The following is a 17,993-nucleotide window of genomic DNA, read 5'->3' on the forward strand; positions in this document are numbered from 1 at the left end:
AAATTCATCTCAGGGGTGTATTCGAATATTCAAAATTCTGCATCCTAATTTTATTGACAGCAACACAGCACTTAAGAGATCCGACCATCATCGATCGCTTGAGCGGGTCCAGATCAGAAGCGAACTCATGACGAGTTTGTTGCTCGGTCGTACGACTTGATGATTTTACCACGCGGCCGACATATCGGGACGGGCATTGAAAGTGAACCAGTATCTCTAACTTTGTGCCCAATTCCAAATAATTGGATTAATGTTCAATGTGCCCAAAATTGAAGCAAAACGACAACAGAACTAGGTTAAATGTTTTTATATGTTAAACACACTAGGTGCAACACTTGTTCAGTGCAGTTGATGCAGCAGTTTTTAAATGTTCTCAAGACCAAACCATAATTGATACAACTTTTTTTAACTATTTACTACCCACAAAGCCCCATTTTCGTGCACCGTGCGCCAAAGTGGATCAGCGCGAAAAATCAACAAATACGCTTAAAGTGCTGTAACAAGGTCTTAGCAAGCCGGGGGTCGCCTGCAACACCCAGGTCACATGCTTCCCTCCCTCGGTAGATCGAACTCGGTATTTATTTATTGCCACCCTCCAGCTCGACTCCGCAGGCCGCCGAATCCATTTTCGTTTGCAAAAAAACAGACGTGCCAAAGCCTTACAGCATATTACGCGATTCCGCGATCGCGCTTTAAGCGCAGCCACAAACTTTGCACACCTTCCCTTAGCCAGTTGTAGCGCCCCTCCGACCTTGCAGCGCAGCGTTACAGATGCGCTCAGCGGGATAAAACCGACAAAATGGAACCGTATGATGATGCTGCTGTGCTGTGTGTGTGTGATACATGCACCACCCCAATCGACCGATCCGGCACCCAGTGGAAGCACAAACCGCACAGATTGAACGGTGAAACTCATAAGCTCCAATCAAATCATGGTTCCGCTCGCTCGCTCGTTCGCGCCGTTGGTGTTTCCTTTCCGTTTTTTCCCCAAAGTGTTTCGCCCAGTCCAAGGCGAAAAAAAGCGGGAACTTCCAACTCGTTCCGTTGACGTGCACCGACCATCGTGCACCGGGCCTCTCCATTTTCGCAATGGTTTCGCAATTTCTTCGCCACGCTCAGCGGACGGGACGGGAGAGAAGGGTGCGTGTTGTATTTCTTATTTTGTCAGCCATTCGCCATCGCGAGAACCAAATCCCTGTGTGTTTTTGCCGTTCGGTGTCGTCGTTGGGCCCGGGCAAATATTGCGACAAGAGCGAACCCACCAACCCGTTGTGCGCACTGCAAGAACTTATTGGTCTCGGAGGCAGCTTGGGGTGGACAGGAGCGGATGTTCACTAATGCGGACGCGGTTTCGGTTGCGCCTGAGCATGGGCTGTGTGGCGGCTTAAAAGGCACTGAAACTAAGTGAAGCTTTCGGTCTGGCCATGCGTCAGGGCGGAACAAAAGAACATGGGGTGCGAAAAAACGCGGGCGTTTTGCACACCGAGAGAGAGGGTTGAGCGCGAAAACCCGGGCCTGTCTTTCCCATGTATTACTCATATATCACACAATTTATGGGGATTTGCGTTGTGTGGCTCTACGTTCGTCGCCGTATGCTGTGCCGCACTGTGCGCCCTCGTGTGTTGTGTTGAAATGTTTTCCACGCGACATCGGCCCCACCTCCCTCGCCAGATAGTAGTGCATCTGCAAGAAGGCGAATATCATAACACTCTTTTTTACGAGTCGCGTGTTTTTGTTGTTGTTGTGCTCTACCCCCCGGCTCGGGATGTCTTTAGTAGTAGAAGGCAAAACTTGACCACAGACTCTGCGGACTCACTTTGCCAACGGGGCAGTGGTGTGCACACATATCAGCCTGGTGGAGAGCAGGCATAGAATTTCATGGACCCGAGGCGGGCATGTTTGGCATTTTTGCGCGTCGGTTTCGAGTGCCGGCGGTGAAAGCTGAGAGACAGAGCGAGAGACTCTGGCGTTCGGTTGGTGACAATTTGTGCACAGCTGGCGTTTGGGATCTCCTTTTTTTGCTGCTGCTGGTGCCGCCACTGCTGCATCTTGTGTTACGCGACGCTTGATGGTCCAATGATGCACGACCTCGCGGTGTTTAGATTGTCATTTTTCTCGGTATTAGCAGTGAAACGAAGCGACCGGGTGAAACATTAGAACGTTTGTTTGTTGTGCCCTTTTTTTTTGCTTCAAGTTATGTGAGGCTCAGCGTTGTAAATAAGTTGTCTGACACGGATTGCCGATGAATGATCTATTGTGGGTTTTGCGTTGGGACGATCTGGTTGGCTAGTTGTTTGGGTATTCTACAGACATTAGGTCAATAATTTACAAGAAAAGAGAGCCATTAGGATGAGAAGAAGAGAGTTGAGGAATGACTTGATGGATAACGTACACTAGAAATAGACCGAACTGAGAGTTTGTTTACCTTTGAATTTTAAACTGATATTACTTCGTACGCAAAGTTGGGCACTGACGCAAGGCATTAGTTTTTATATAATTTGAGAGTAGCGAATGCCATTCGTGACTCAGAGGTGGGAACCACCTTTTATAAGTGAATCAAGATCTTGGTCATTAACTGATGTTATAGACACTAGTTGTCTGTGGGCCATCTTGGAAGGATTCAGCGTATCTCGGACATATAAACAGATTAAAGAGATATATCCCGAAATTATTGTGTAGCATCTACAGCAACCCGATGCTACATAGGAAAGATGTAGGAAGAGATTTATTGCTTTCCAAAATTTCAATAATAGTTCTGAGATTCCAAAAAGTATGCCATATACATAAGATAAAATACAAAACCTCTGTTTCAGTAGTCATCTATGCCTCTAAGAAATGGACTCAAATATGTTGTCCAAATATAAAGGCCGGGCTACATTGATCGTACTCGCAAGCGTAATTTTGATTTTCACTAGCGCATCTGGCGGCGGCTGGTGGAAGCTTTTTTTGGTCATCGAGGGAATGGACCTGCCGGATCTCAAAATTATGTAGTTTTTCCATCGTTTTCCATTGCAAAAATGGATGCAATGCGTGCAAGACATGTGTATCTACGTTTTACAAAACTTTTCTCCTCCGATTTAAGTAAAAAACATGGAAAATTAACGTATTTTCTGGAGCGGCTCCAAATTTTTCGGCAAAATGCGTCGGTCAGCCGCCGCCAGATGCGCTAGTGAAAATCAAAATTACGCGTGCGAGTACGATCAATGTAGCCCGGCCTTAATGAAACCCTTTCGACTAGGTTCTAGCGGAAGATGCTTCGAAAGGATCTTCCTAGATTGTGATGTGCTTGACGTATAATTTGTCTATCGGAAGACATAGACTATAAATTTCTACTAGATGATTCACTTGGAGTTAAAAGATGTGTCAGGTGATCAGTACCGATAACATCTTCAGGAAATCAATCCTGAGAACTTAATAAATGTTGTTAAGGTTTTCTCAGGACATGAGTGACCTAAGTGATCTTATTCTTATCTTGGAGGTGCCGTCCATCTTGATGTTCAAACTTGCGTTATAGAATCCGTGATTCTACAGACTAGAACCTCGTGTATCAAGATGACATCACATGACCTACTATACTAATTCATAAGTCAACCATTTTTGAAGCACATCATTGCTAATTAAAAACAAAATTCAAACCAAAGCATTTGCTGTGGAATGCTTTCTTTTCGGCAACCCGACACCGAAATGGTGGTTACGAAATCAGAACTGCGCTCTCCACCATGCTAACAAGCGCAGATTTATCGCCGTAATATCAGCTCATATTACACATCGCCCATACACACACTCGCCCATGTTTTTGTGGTGACCTTTTTGCAGACGACGAGTTAACCCGCTCTTGTTCTTTCTTTTTTTTGTTACTCATTTAGTTTACATAAATAAGACGAGACATGTTCTGTGACAATTGGGGCTTTACGCTGTGTCGTCTTACTAAGCGAACGGCCTCACGCCCGTTTCGGTGTCGCTCTGTTCGACAGACACACACTAACATTAATCAATAGTACGTAAAAGGCTTAAATTGGCTTTAGCTTGTAATCCGGTTGGAAGAAATTGTTTATGGTTTCACTCCGTTTGTCCCCACACACAGGCAAATGACAGTCCCTTATTTAAGCCCGTCTATTTTTAAAAAGCCTTCCCCCCCCCCTACCATCCATTTGTCGACTGTTGGGGCGCGTCTATAGTGCGAAATGTATTCCCTAGCCCTGAGCCGGGAGAACGCGTGGCGGAGACTTCCAAAAAAGGACCCCGCGCGGGTAGGAGTCCGTTCTTCATTTGCACCTCGCTCGATCGATCGATTGATCGCGGTGAGCTTTCCCTTTCCATGCGCGACGCTGGATCGTTTCGTCATGTCGCCCGTGATCGACCGGGGAACCGTCTTTCACTCCGTCTGCTCCGATGATGTAAGTTTGGGAGTCTCTGCCCCGTTCGTTAAGGGTCCACCGGTCGTGGTACAAATCGTGTCTCGATTACGTTTGCGGCTCTCGTTAGCGTTTTAGCCAGGGCCAGGGCGAAGAATGGACACAACGCGATGCTGCTTTACGGCGCCGCTGACCTTTGCACCGGTGAAGGTCCGAACCGGGGCCAAACCCCTGGGTCTCTGTAGCCTGCAGGTTCGGTTCGTACGGTATGCGGAATGCGTGAGCGCCGGGGCAGCGTTTTATGCAATGGAATACCACGGTCTGCTAACGAAGGCTTCGTTAGGACTGGCCAGATCGTGCCAAGTTGCCCCTCTTCCTGAATCGGTCTTACCTTCGTGCTTCCCAGGCCCACTTGTGGAGTGCCTAGCGTGTAGCGTCGGTCGAACCGTTGCATCCTGGATGCATGCCGACAACTCCATGCTAATCACATCCCCCTTCCTTCAGCCCGGGGATGGTGTGAACTATGGCCATCCGTAGCCCCACTAGAGGGTACCCTTTCTCTACTTCGCTGCGGTCACAATCGTAACTCTTCCTCTCGAGTCGGTCGCGGTTCTCTTGGGACATATTTCAGCGTCCGTTTCACAACGCTTTGGGATGGTACCAGCATGTTGTGCGTGTGCCAGAGCGCGCCCGAAGTCACGCCGCGTGTTGGCCAAGGTGTCAGGTTTCGGGCCGTTTGTCGTTACAACGAAATGGACACACTGTGGCGGAGAGTTCGCCGCCTCCCGGTGGGTTTCCGCTTTTTCGCACCGTCTCGGTCGGTCGGTCGGTTGCGCAACTTGGAGTTGTTTATTGTTGTGCACGCGGACTACACGGAGGGACGAGACACACTTTCCCGCCACGTTGTATGGCCCTTTTTCGGATGGGAGATAGGGAGTAGGGAGAGTTGGTAGATTTCATTAGCTAATTTACCGACCGCGGCATGCGCACGCCGCCACTAATCATCACATGCGGTGCAGTGCGTCGTGCTGCGTTGGTGCATTAGGCAGATCGACAAAGGGGGATGTGACAGTAAACAATTCACTTTTACTCTCGGATCCCCGGGAACTACCGCTGCGTAGGATTTCCTCCCGTTTCGAGATGTCGGCATGGGGGAAAATATGGAGCATCATTCATTTTGGGGTCATCAACAAAAATTGGAAAATTGGGAGAAGTGTGCCATTGGTGCTATGGAAAATGTAAAAATATGGTGATGCAATTTGCAATAGTATGTTTCAGTGCATTTGAATTAACTGAATTTGAATCTTACTGGTTTATACGATTTTTCTAATAACAGTTTGAAATTGTCAGTTTTGCTCTAATAAAAAGATGTTGCTTATCATACTTTTTCATAAATTCTTTCGTGTAAACGCTTGTTTGTACTAAATTAATAATTTCTCAAATATGTTTTAACTTAACAGACACAATATTATAATTCTATGACTCCGGTGAAACACGATGTTTTGAAGGATATTGGAGTATTTTTACTTACATCTTCCGCTGGAACTTATTTCTATCCCAAATACTGTCGTTTTTCGAGCGTTTCCTTTTCTCATAATGTTGGTGTAATGCTCTTACTATGTTTTTAAAGTGCGCAATCGAGTAAACCTATAAAAACTGAGTTTTGTTGGAATGACAATCAGAAATTGAGAAATTGAAAAATTGAGGATTGAATGAATTTGATTGAACCAAGCCTTTGATGAACAGAAAAACAAACTTTGATTTGAACCTCAAACGTCGGTTTTTGTAGCCAAGTAAAAGAGATATGTAAATTTGGGCATTTTTATGAGAAAATATTAGTTTAAGTGACTTATATTACTAAATTTTCGATGCCCCTTTGTAGTTGCATTCCAAAATATTGGTTTTCGACAATTGTGAACATGAACAACTATAGCTAACCTGCATTCTGTTTCCGTTTTTTTGTTTGAAAAGATTGATAATACTTGAAATACATTGAAAACATCATTTTGAACTATGTTTAACTGTGTTCATAACAAATTTGAGCAAAACATGTTCGAGTCTGCGAAGAATCGATGCCTGTTAATTATTTTTTTCAGGCAAGAATAGTATAGGCTGAAAACATACAGGGTTTCGAATCATATAATGGACTACTTGATCCACTCGGTGGAATGTTTGAAATGGTAAGGGGATGTTTGCAACGTTGCTATGGAGGTTTGCATGCATATAGGGGAATCTGTCAAACACTTAGGAGAACCCAAATGACAATCCAGCCTGCTCTCACTATGGCGAGCTCAATGACAGCTGCTTCAACCCATACTGAGAGGCTATCATCGTTTCCTCCTGCGTACTGAGCAAGCTTGTTTTTTCCCCTCGCTGAGGCGAGATGATTTTGTTTGTATGGTGAGCAAATCTATCGCCGATGATTGCTGTAATGAGATGATCAAGCAACAGCCGCTCACATGATGAAATCATGATGAGGTCGGATTTTGGAGTGAGTATAAATATCTTCACCACATCGAGCCGCCATTGTATTGTGGTTTTAGGAGAACATTAGATCATCTACGAATTGTTTACATTTGTAAAACGTGCAATAATTGACCGCGATCTACATTTCTCTATTATTTTGTTAAAATAGCATATCAAATATCTCAAACCAGTTAAAATATAGTGAAATGTTGTACCGGACACACGTTGCTTTGAAGAAAACGTAAAATCAAACATATGAAGATGATGAACATCTTCCCTAACTAATAGTTGATGTACAGCCTCTAGGTAAGTGTAAAATACTCAAGAGAGTGCTGTTGTCCATGTAAAACAGTTTTTAAATTGCAGAGGGTGATTCTTTCTCCGTCACAGATATCAACAAAAAATGAAGCAGCGTTTAACGATGAAGAAGATACCCAGTTGTGCGATAACCATTAACGTTGAAAATCAAGAGGAATACATGGATTGAAAACACTTAAAGAGAATATGCATCGAGTCGAATTTAAAACGGAAAATAATGGTCTACAAAAAGCGAAAATAATGGCAAAGGAAACGAGTGTGGCTGGGCCGCAATACCATCCAATATTTCATGAAAGGCCATGTTTTGGATTGCCATGATTGTTAGCAATGGCGGATTAAGACGAATGGAGGCCCTAAGCGGTCACACAAAAGTAGTGGCTTGGTTGAAGCGTCTAGCAGGGGATTGTATCAAATATCCCAACCAGAGAAAGATTGAGTAGCAATTATGCTTGTGAGCGGATGGTAGGTGCCATTTTTGGGGCCCCTGGCCGACCCAGATGTTCGACGCTTAAACATCTAAATACACATTAAAACTGAAGGAAATACACATCTAATCAATTACTTTAAAAAATAATATAATTGTATTGATTCGTGATGTATTTTGTAGTTTTGACCTGCATGCACAATTCTAAAATATTCCTATGAATCACAGAAAGGCCTAAAGCCTAAAAGCCTGCCTTATAAGCTTGAAAATTACACGTGGCAAAGAACCCTAAAAAAGCTGAATAAAATCACGTGCTTTTAATGGTTTGTAGTGTAAATTGATTGACAGAGCCGGCTGGCCACATGTACATAACATGTGCTGTTTTGCAGTGTTCTTACATCCTCCGTTATTTTCAAATTCATCCATGCTTAGAGAGCGTACACTGCTTTTCCACTGCTAGTCATATTGAAATTGATTTAGTCATAATTTGCACTTGGAGGATTTATACATTCTGTTTTCAATTCTTTTCTTCAAATCCTTTTTCTTTGTCTAGCTTAGATCCTAAATCAGCAGCTTCCATTCAAAAAGAATCAAATTTAGTTTCCACAATTCACGAAAACAAAATTCATTACTTGCACTCTCCATCGTTTGCTCTTCATCATTCCTTGTTGTTTCTTGAACACCATGCAATCATCAAAGGCAACACGATATCATTGTCAATATTTTCACTTGTGCGTGGATCTATTTCTGCTTCAAGGTTCGATGCGTCTACTAGTGCCTTTTAAACGACCTAAATTTCGAAGCCTTCAATGGTTTACAAGTTTAATTGAGCTGTTCTGACTTGATGTACTGCGGATCAAATCCAACCACGGCAGTACAACAAGTCAACAGATGAACTGAATAGAAAGGAAGAGTCAGAGTGTACTAGGGATGTAACGGTGGAAAAAGTGTAAGAGGGGAATACCTTTTTTTCGCCATGACTACCATGACGATGATTGCACTGATTTTCCCCTTCCTTTTTTCTCACAGCACGCTGCTCATAGTGAGATCGCTTTCGTCTGAAAAGCGGAACGGAAAGCGACTTGCATCAAATGTCAACCCGATTTTCCGTGCTGAAATTGTCATCCGGGAAGTGTACAAAACAGCTATGGAGTTTTGCATCCAGCTATGGAGCGCTCGGTTGTAGCGCTGTAGAAATTTATCAAAAAAAAAAAAAAAAAAAATTAAAAGCACTGCGTGATGATTTAAATTTTTGGAGTGATTAAACATATGTTTCTGGTATTGTCATGCAACATAATAATTAAGTTTTAAATTCAATTGGCTATTTAAACAATATTCTTTGTTACATTCTCTACTCTACTATTTCTTCTTTGCGGCAATATTTTTCCTCATAGTTAAACATGAATTTTTAAATAATGTTCATCATAGTTCTCCTACCTAGTAATCAAATTACCCCCCTTCTTTCAGCACCCGCGTTAAATTTAGAACCCACTAAAAACTAGCATGAAATTCCAGAAAATAGTAAAGACTATGTCAAACGATTTATTGCAAAACTTTGACAATACCCTCAAGAATCATCATTGTTAAATACGTATGAAAATGTTGATGATGTAAAAAATAGTAGAATTGGGTGTTGAATCGGATAGGACGTAGTGAAAATTTAGTCCGAATAAATATTATTACGGATTAACCACTATTTCGTTCTGATGATCGTAAAACATGTGTTTAATCACTCCAAACATTTAAATCATCACGCAGTGCTTTAAATTTTTTTTGGATAAATTTCTACAGCGCTACAACCGAGCGCTCCATAGCTGGATGCAAAACTCCATAGCTGTTTTGTACACTTCCCGGATGACAATTTCAGCACGGAAAATCGGGTTGACATTTGATGCAAGTCGCTTTCCGTTCCGCTTTTCAGACGAAAGCGATCTCACTATGAGCAGCGTGCTGTGAGAAAAAAGGAAGGGGAAAATCAGTGCAATCATCGTCATGGTAGTCATGGCGAAAAAAAGGTATTCCCCTCTTACACTTTTTCCACCGTTACATCCCTAGTACACTCTGACTCTTCCTTTCTATTCAGTTCATCTGTTGACTTGTTGTACTGCCGTGGTTGGATTTGATCCGCAGTACATCAAGTCAGAACAGCTCAATTAAACTTGTAAACCATTGAAGGCTTCGAAATTTAGGTCGTTTAAAAGGCACTAGTAGACGCATCGAACCTTGAAGCAGAAATAGATCCACGCACAAGTGAAAATATTGACAATGATATCGTGTTGCCTTTGATGATTGCATGGTGTTCAAGAAACAACAAGGAATGATGAAGAGCAAACGATGGAGAGTGCAAGTAATGAATTTTGTTTTCGTGAATTGTGGAAACTAAATTTGATTCTTTTTGAATGGAAGCTGCTGATTTAGGATCTAAGCTAGACAAAGAAAAAGGATTTGAAGAAAAGAATTGAAAACAGAATGTATAAATCCTCCAAGTGCAAATTATGACTAAATCAATTTCAATATGACTAGCAGTGGAAAAGCAGTGTACGCTCTCTAAGCATGGATGAATTTGAAAATAACGGAGGATGTAAGAACACTGCAAAACAGCACATGTTATGTACATGTGGCCAGCCGGCTCTGTCAATCAATTTACACTACAAACCATTAAAAGCACGTGATTTTATTCAGCTTTTTTAGGGTTCTTTGCCACGTGTAATTTTCAAGCTTATAAGGCAGGCTTTTAGGCTTTAGGCCTTTCTGTGATTCATAGGAATATTTTAGAATTGTGCATGCAGGTCAAAACTACAAAATACATCACGAATCAATACAATTATATTATTTTTTAAAGTAATTGATTAGATGTGTATTTCCTTCAGTTTTAATGTGTATTTAGATGTTTAAGCGTCGAACATCTGGGTCGGCCAGGGGCCCCAAAAATGGCACCTACCATCCGCTCACAAGCATAATTGCTACTCAATCTTTCTCTGGTTGGGATATTTGATACAATCCCCTGCTAGACGCTTCAACCAAGCCACTACTTTTGTGTGACCGCTTAGGGCCTCCATTCGTCTTAATCCGCCATTGCTAACAATCATGGCAATCCAAAACATGGCCTTTCATGAAATATTGGATGGTATTGCGGCCCAGCCACACTCGTTTCCTTTGCCATTATTTTCGCTTTTTGTAGACCATTATTTTCCGTTTTAAATTCGACTCGATGCATATTCTCTTTAAGTGTTTTCAATCCATGTATTCCTCTTGATTTTCAACGTTAATGGTTATCGCACAACTGGGTATCTTCTTCATCGTTAAACGCTGCTTCATTTTTTGTTGATATCTGTGACGGAGAAAGAATCACCCTCTGCAATTTAAAAACTGTTTTACATGGACAACAGCACTCTCTTGAGTATTTTACACTTACCTAGAGGCTGTACATCAACTATTAGTTAGGGAAGATGTTCATCATCTTCATATGTTTGATTTTACGTTTTCTTCAAAGCAACGTGTGTCCGGTACAACATTTCACTATATTTTAACTGGTTTGAGATATTTGATATGCTATTTTAACAAAATAATAGAGAAATGTAGATCGCGGTCAATTATTGCACGTTTTACAAATGTAAACAATTCGTAGATGATCTAATGTTCTCCTAAAACCACAATACAATGGCGGCTCGATGTGGTGAAGATATTTATACTCACTCCAAAATCCGACCTCATCATGATTTCATCATGTGAGCGGCTGTTGCTTGATCATCTCATTACAGCAATCATCGGCGATAGATTTGCTCACCATACAAACAAAATCATCTCGCCTCAGCGAGGGGAAAAAACAAGCTTGCTCAGTACGCAGGAGGAAACGATGATAGCCTCTCAGTATGGGTTGAAGCAGCTGTCATTGAGCTCGCCATAGTGAGAGCAGGCTGGATTGTCATTTGGGTTCTCCTAAGTGTTTGACAGATTCCCCTATATGCATGCAAACCTCCATAGCAACGTTGCAAACATCCCCTTACCATTTCAAACATTCCACCGAGTGGATCAAGTAGTCCATTATATGATTCGAAACCCTGTAAGGCTTTTTTTTTGTATGACGTTTTGAAATGATTCCAATCGCCAACTGTCAAATTCCACATAAAAAACTGTTACTAGGCACTATGAAGGCACAGGCTTATGAAAGGCACTATCTGTACATTTGCTGTATTTGTTATGACAATTTTCTCGGAGTTTTTACACCCAACTGCTATTTTCGTACTTTAAAGTGTTCCATATTTCAGATCAAATTTCAATACGCTTCAAAAGTCGCACGAAATTCAAATCCAACTTTTCCTGCTCCATCCATCCCCAAATATTGTTTAACATTCATATTCTACCCCGGCCCTTCGTATAAAGCTCCATTTTACAGTGCGGCAGCAGCATTGGCTGCTAACTTTATTTATCTTACGCGAAGAGGAGGACGAGGCGGTAACGAGATACGCTTTACGGTGGCGGAGCAGCTTGTACGCAGCTTTTCCGACGATCACGAAAGTTTTATTTTCGTTCCCCTTTCCAGTTTTTTTTTTGGTTGTTGCTCCAGGATCTCTGCTATCGCGTTTGTTTGCTGTCACACATGTGTGCGGCCAACTCTTCGCTTCCCCCGTGCGCTGGTCCTTCCTTTGCTTCGGTTGGCAGAGGGAAAAAGTTTATGACAACCCGATCTCCCGACGCTTTTCGCGTGTGTCCTCCCTGTGCGCTGCTTGGACAAGCGGTGGAAAAGTTCAGCCGTTTCCCTGAACGCCCGAGCTCAACCCCGTAATTGCAGCGCTATTTGCACATCCAGCTAATTACTTTCTGCCCGGTCGGACCAGGGCGCGAGCGTGTGCGCGCGCGCTCGTCACGAGAGGAAATTGTTTTTCTCTGTCGCAAAAAAGGATTTCCACCGTTCCCTGCCTCGCGCTAGTTTGATCTTTCGGGCGAAGGAGTTATTTCCACTTTCCAACGGCTGCCCCTCCGCCCTTTCTTTGGAGTAGGGGAGCGTTTCCTTCTGTAAATGGTGCCCTCCAGCACATTCGGGAAACCAAAGCGACACAAGACAAACAAAATCTCGACAAAAGATGAATGCTACCACCGACGGGGCATTAAAGGATTTGGAAGCGATTTTTTGTTGCTGTTGTTGTTTGAGAAAGAAGCGAAAAAAAAAGACGAGATTCAAACGGAGATGAGGGATGAGACACATCCTCTGTCTCTCATCGTTTAGTGAAAACTTTGCAGCTTCATTAACATAACATCCGGAGGAACGGCTGTTTCGTGATTTCTGTGCAGTGGCGTCCTGCGAGGCTTAGCCGAGAGGTTTTGATGTTCACTGTTTGCTCCAAGTCCAGGTCGGACAGAGACAGAGAGAGAAAGAGCGGGGAGCATCCTTATTAGATGATAGACATCCTTTTACGGCCGTATCGTCAAAGGACGGATTGGACCGGAGGAAGTGGGTATAATAAAGAGCGACCGAGTGAAAGAGAGCTAATGCTGGTCGTCGGTCGGTAGACTTTCATAAATAACCCGCAACGAGCAACCATCACGTACCGACCGTTTGGTGGAGCTTTTATTTCCCCCCCTTGTTTCTGCTTTTGATTTGACCTTCAGCTTCGCTGAGTGAAGGCTGTGTTATCATCGCTGTGCCGATTCCTGAAGTCCTTCTCCCTTTGGTGTGCTTGTATCCCGATGGTCCCAGTTCTGACAGCGTGAGGGGTAATGCGCCGGGTGCTAAAATTAACCGCCATAAACCATCGGTCTCCCCGCGTCTTTCTGTGTAGTGTGTAGTACTGCTGCAGTCGAGAAATGCATTTAAGCGTAACGATTCGTTCCGAGCGTGTGGTGGAGATGTTGGCGGGACGAGCATTACGGTCAACATTTCGTTGCTTGCTGGAGTTGTCCGTTGTGTGTTTGCATCGTTTCATTTCTGCACTTTCTGGCTCAGCGTGGAGAGCAAACGCTAGTAGTAGCAGCAGCAGCAGCATCAGACAGCCGTCGTCGTCGTCGTCCTCGGCCAAACCGGAAGCAGTGGAAAACGCAAATACTTTTGCCCATTTTTCGCACCGAAAACTCCACCCGTGCGAAGAGATGGAAGGCACGGGCGCGTGCAAAGGTCAGAATGGGTGAATTTTCCTATTTCCAAATGTTGTTTTTGTGTGCGGCCCGGTTTTGCGGGGGGCTAACATGGGGAGAAAAATGGAAAGCCAGCAAGCAACACCACATCACGGACGTTCATTCTGGGAAATGTTGCTCCCCCGAAAGTGGGATCCGCGTTGCAGGGAGAAAGAAAAAGGACCGAAAAAACCCTCCTAACAACCATCGTAATCCTTTCCGGAGTTCTTGTAAGAGGTGTTCAACCGTGGCAAGAGTATTGTTTTTGGGGGCGGGAGAAGGAAAGCAGCGTTGATGGAGCGCGAGGCGAAAACTTGCCTTCGTGGTAGTCAGGAACTTCTTCTCAGCAAAAAAAAAAACCCACACACTACTCCACTACCAGTTTTCATTTGACCGTGCTGTGGAGGAAATATTCCAAACGGCCGCGCGACTGAGAATGTGCGGTATGTGGAAAGGGGTTGAGGTGAGCAGCAAAGGACCACAGTGGCATTAGTCAGCGTGTCGAATTCTCCAAAAGTGCTCTCTACCGGGCGAGGCGAGGAACGAAAGCAGATCCTGACCCATAAATCCGTCAGTTTTGTCTTATATCTCATTTGCAAATGGGTTTCCCAGCGGCTCCCAAGTCTCCGCTTTAGTGACCCCACTGTTCCCTTTCGCCGATAGTTGTGTGTGTGTGTGTGTTTCCGGTGGATCCAAGCATTTCTTTGCACAAAAATGCTGCTCCAAATACAGGCCGGCGATGGCGGTAGAGGGCAGGAAAAGCCTTTTAAGGGTGGTAAGCATTTCGGCTCACTATTTACGACACAGCAGCAGAAGCAGCACAGGCATGGCTGGACCAGAAAGGCGGCGGGTGGTCACAACTTTTCGGTGCAGATTTCGTCGGTGCCAGCGAGTTTTACGATTTATACGTGCGGGCAGGAGACGGGCGAGATGATGGTGCTGCAGGAAGGAGGGCTTAATTTGATGTGCCTCGGCAAATTGTGCCTTAAATGCAGAAATGTGTGCCACTCTCTTGGGTTTCACTGGTTGGGGATTGGGGTAGGGATAGCACGACGTTCGCCTATGCGGAGGTTCTGTTGTTTTTGCTCGCTGTATCTATGTACGTGTGTGTGTGTGTGTGGTTTAGCGCGAGCTGTGGCTCGAGTGATAAGGTTTTGGAGTTGGTTTTTAATGTAGATTCACTTTTCAAGATAGGCCTTGTGCTCGCTCGACGGAAGGTAATTGTTTCGGTTTGATCGTTTGGTGTGGCGACGGTGCGGTGACGAACGGTTGGGCTGTGTGGATCGGGAACTACGATTTTGAATTAGATAAGTTGTCAGATAGGTTTGAGGTGACGACATGCTTAGCGCTGTCTTCGAGAAAACCTAGAAAGAAGTTAGCTTGTGTTGGTTACGTTGAAGAGTGACGGGGATCTTTTACGGATAATCGATCAGTTCTCGTCTGAGCTGCATCAGAGCAAAGTACATCAAAGATCTTGCATCATAGATCTTTAATGCTCAATGCTGACCTCTATTTTAATATTACGAAGAATTGCGACTTTAAAGTATTCAAATTACTTCTTCTTCTTCTTCTTCTTCTTCTTCTTCTTCTTCTTCTTCTTCTTCTTCTTCTTCTTCTTCTTTTTGGCACAACAGCCGATGTCGGTCAAGGCCTGCCTGTACCACTAGTGGGCTTGGCTTTCAGTGACTTTTTATTACCGTAGCAGGATAGACCGTCCTACGTATGGGGGCACGGTCTATTTGGGGTTTGAACCCATGACGGGCATGTTGTTAAGTCGTTCGAGTTGACGACTGTACCACCAGACCGGCATTTCAAATTACTTTGGAAATAGAAAACTGTTTGAGTAGTTGAGTAATATTTTAGCTTTCAAATTTTGACTGCATTTTTTTAGGTACCTTTGGGCCTAATTTTCTTGCAGATCTTTCATCCACAACTAAAGGACTGTAAAGCTAGATCTAAAACCATGATTCAGAATTTAGAAATATATATAATTCTACGCTGTTATCACCTCGACACTTTTCTGTCGATATCTCTCCAATGCTATATAATGTGAATTTTATCTTTGTTATGAAACATGGTCATTGTTAGTCAGTTAAACAACCGACATTAAGATTTTTTTAAATGTATCTTACAAGTTGGTCCTAGCAGCTTCTTCATTGGGTAAAAAAATGCGCTTAGAGCCTATGAAATGAGAAAATATATAGAGTTATAGGAAGGATACTTTTCATTCAAGATAGTCTGAACAACTCTGGATGAGCCAGATTTGGTCACATGGCTAATATTTCACATGGCTAAAATCGGTTTAGTTGCATAATGCATTGATCAGCATCATTTATCAGAACTTCTCTTTAAAAAGAATGGAAAGTTAAAAAAAGCTCTAGATATCATAGTTTGCTCTTCTTTACATTTAGGGATTTCACTAAGTCTGCGAAATCTTCACTCGGCAGGCTCCAAATACCCTCAGTGAGTTCCAGAACTGTTGAAGAAGTGCTCTGACCGGAACTTCTACATCACTGCACTCTCGCAGCACTGAGACGAATCGATGAACAGCTAAACTTTATGATAACACAAATATTCCATTTCCTTTGCATGTAAATAACCAAATTCTAGCGGCAAGCAAAATCACTGTGTGATCGGCAAACCATTTCCAATCAGCCCGGGATGGCCCACAGCACACTTCATTACGTGAGTGACCAGGAAAACTGTGGGGACTGTGAAATGTAATATTTATTACTACAAATAAAAGTTAACGCCGGGCAAATTTCAACCTGCTGACAATGAAAATCCGTTTGCATTTGCTTGCATCACGTAAAATCGTACTCACATTTCACTTATGCCCCGTGAACACACCGGAACGCCAATGCGAATAAAGGTCAGTCGGTGAAAAAAGTAGGGAAAACCTTACCAAACCTTACCACGGCCATGGCTTCTCTTTTTACAATCAAAGTTTCTGTTCAATTTAAGGTCTTCACACGGTGAGCTCCCCATACCTCAAATGGATCCTACCGTATCGTGTGGAGGACGACCAAAAAAAGCCGTGAAAGATGTACTTTTTTCGGGGTGCTGCTTTTCTACGCTCCCACCCAAAAGGACATACAAACTCACACCGGAACACATGCACACACACAGTCACCCAAGTACAGCGGTTACGGTTCAACTGCTCAGTGCCATGACCCGGTGCCGTCAGAAAACAAAACACACACACAAAAAGGAACCCTTGGAATGAAGATTGTCGGGTGGGTGGGATGGTGCGCCTTTTTATTCGATTTCTGTACGCTGTTATTCAATTTATCCTGGTTGGAGCTACATTTTTCATGAGCGCCCGGAGGGTGATGGTTTGGCGCATACCGTACCGTACGGTTATCATGCCCGGTACCTTCCAGAATCCACGGCCACGGTGGCGTGGTGTGGTGTGGTGCACATTATGGGGCAAGGTCAGCCCGCCGACCATCACGTTATATTTCACGGATTCTCCGATCGTGCCTTTGGGGCGCCTTCTGTTCACAAGTTTAAGCTGCTCGTGCTCGGGTAACAGCGCACACAGCGTTGGAGTTTTGCCCTGTACTTAGCTGTGTGTGTGTGTGTTTGCATGGAAAATCCGCCCGGACGTATCTGAAAGACCTCACACAGTGGTGCCACCACCAGTCCCAGACGATGCGGGTGGAAGACACAAATTCCGGATGCAGAAGTCGGCAAGAAATCATGAAAAAAGGGAGAGTCAAAACCGCGAAGGCGAGAACTCGTGCTCTCTCTGCTGGCACTGATTCATCACATTCCATCCCTTCTTCCCATCCCCTGATGTGTGTTCAGCGAGAGTCAGGCAGGCAGGCAGGCATCGAAGGCGATTACGACGCGTTCCAGAGCCAAAACGCGAGCGAGTCTGAGCAACATTTTGACACAAATCCTGACCATCCATAAAGTACAATATAATCTGTCTCGCGCCTCCCTCGGTGTCTCTGTTTGGGGCTGTCTGCCACTTCACGCCCAACTCACACACACACACACATTTGGCTAGTTCTTTGCCTGACTGATGAACCGTTGGCTTTAACGCCAGTGTTAATGGCATTCGCGCCGGTTGACGGCCGCTTGTCGCATTTGGCGTGGAGGCCGCCAAGCATTAAGCTCTTGCCATCTCCCGTACCACACACACACAGCAGCTTGGCTCGACCGGCACGAATCACAAGTGCACTGGCCACCGCGCACCATCGTGGGTGAGAATTCGGTTTCGCCGTACGGAACGTGTGGAGGATCTGGAATCGATCGGACAAACGTGAAGTAAAGTGTGGCAGCCTTTTACAGTACCGGGTGGAATATATTTT

At 44.1% G+C, this 17,993-nt stretch overlaps 1 protein-coding gene and 2 long non-coding RNA genes across 6 annotated transcripts in view; 1 reads left to right on the forward strand and 2 right to left on the reverse strand.

Annotated features, from left to right (window-relative positions):
- LOC120904775 overlaps nt 1–17,993 on the forward strand; it is a 157,248-nt gene that overhangs the window by 8,905 nt on the left and 130,350 nt on the right. The window lies entirely within an intron of this gene.
- LOC120904780 lies at nt 7,694–8,693 on the reverse strand. The gene is made up of 2 exons (XR_005739825.1): nt 8,528–8,693; nt 7,694–8,459 (listed from the first exon to the last, which is right to left on the reverse strand). It is a non-coding gene; the product is annotated as an uncharacterized LOC120904780 (long non-coding RNA).
- On the reverse strand, nt 10,222–11,134 carry LOC120904779. Of its 2 annotated transcripts, none has more exons than XR_005739824.1 (2): nt 10,979–11,134; nt 10,222–10,894 (listed from the first exon to the last, which is right to left on the reverse strand). It is a non-coding gene; the product is annotated as an uncharacterized LOC120904779 (long non-coding RNA). The 2 variants fall into 2 exon arrangements; XR_005739823.1 differs by having other exon boundaries at nt 10,222–10,918.

The sequence above is a fragment of the Anopheles arabiensis genome, chromosome 3 (assembly GCF_016920715.1).
Source record: "Anopheles arabiensis isolate DONGOLA chromosome 3, AaraD3, whole genome shotgun sequence".
NCBI lineage: Eukaryota > Metazoa > Arthropoda > Insecta > Diptera > Culicidae > Anopheles > Anopheles arabiensis.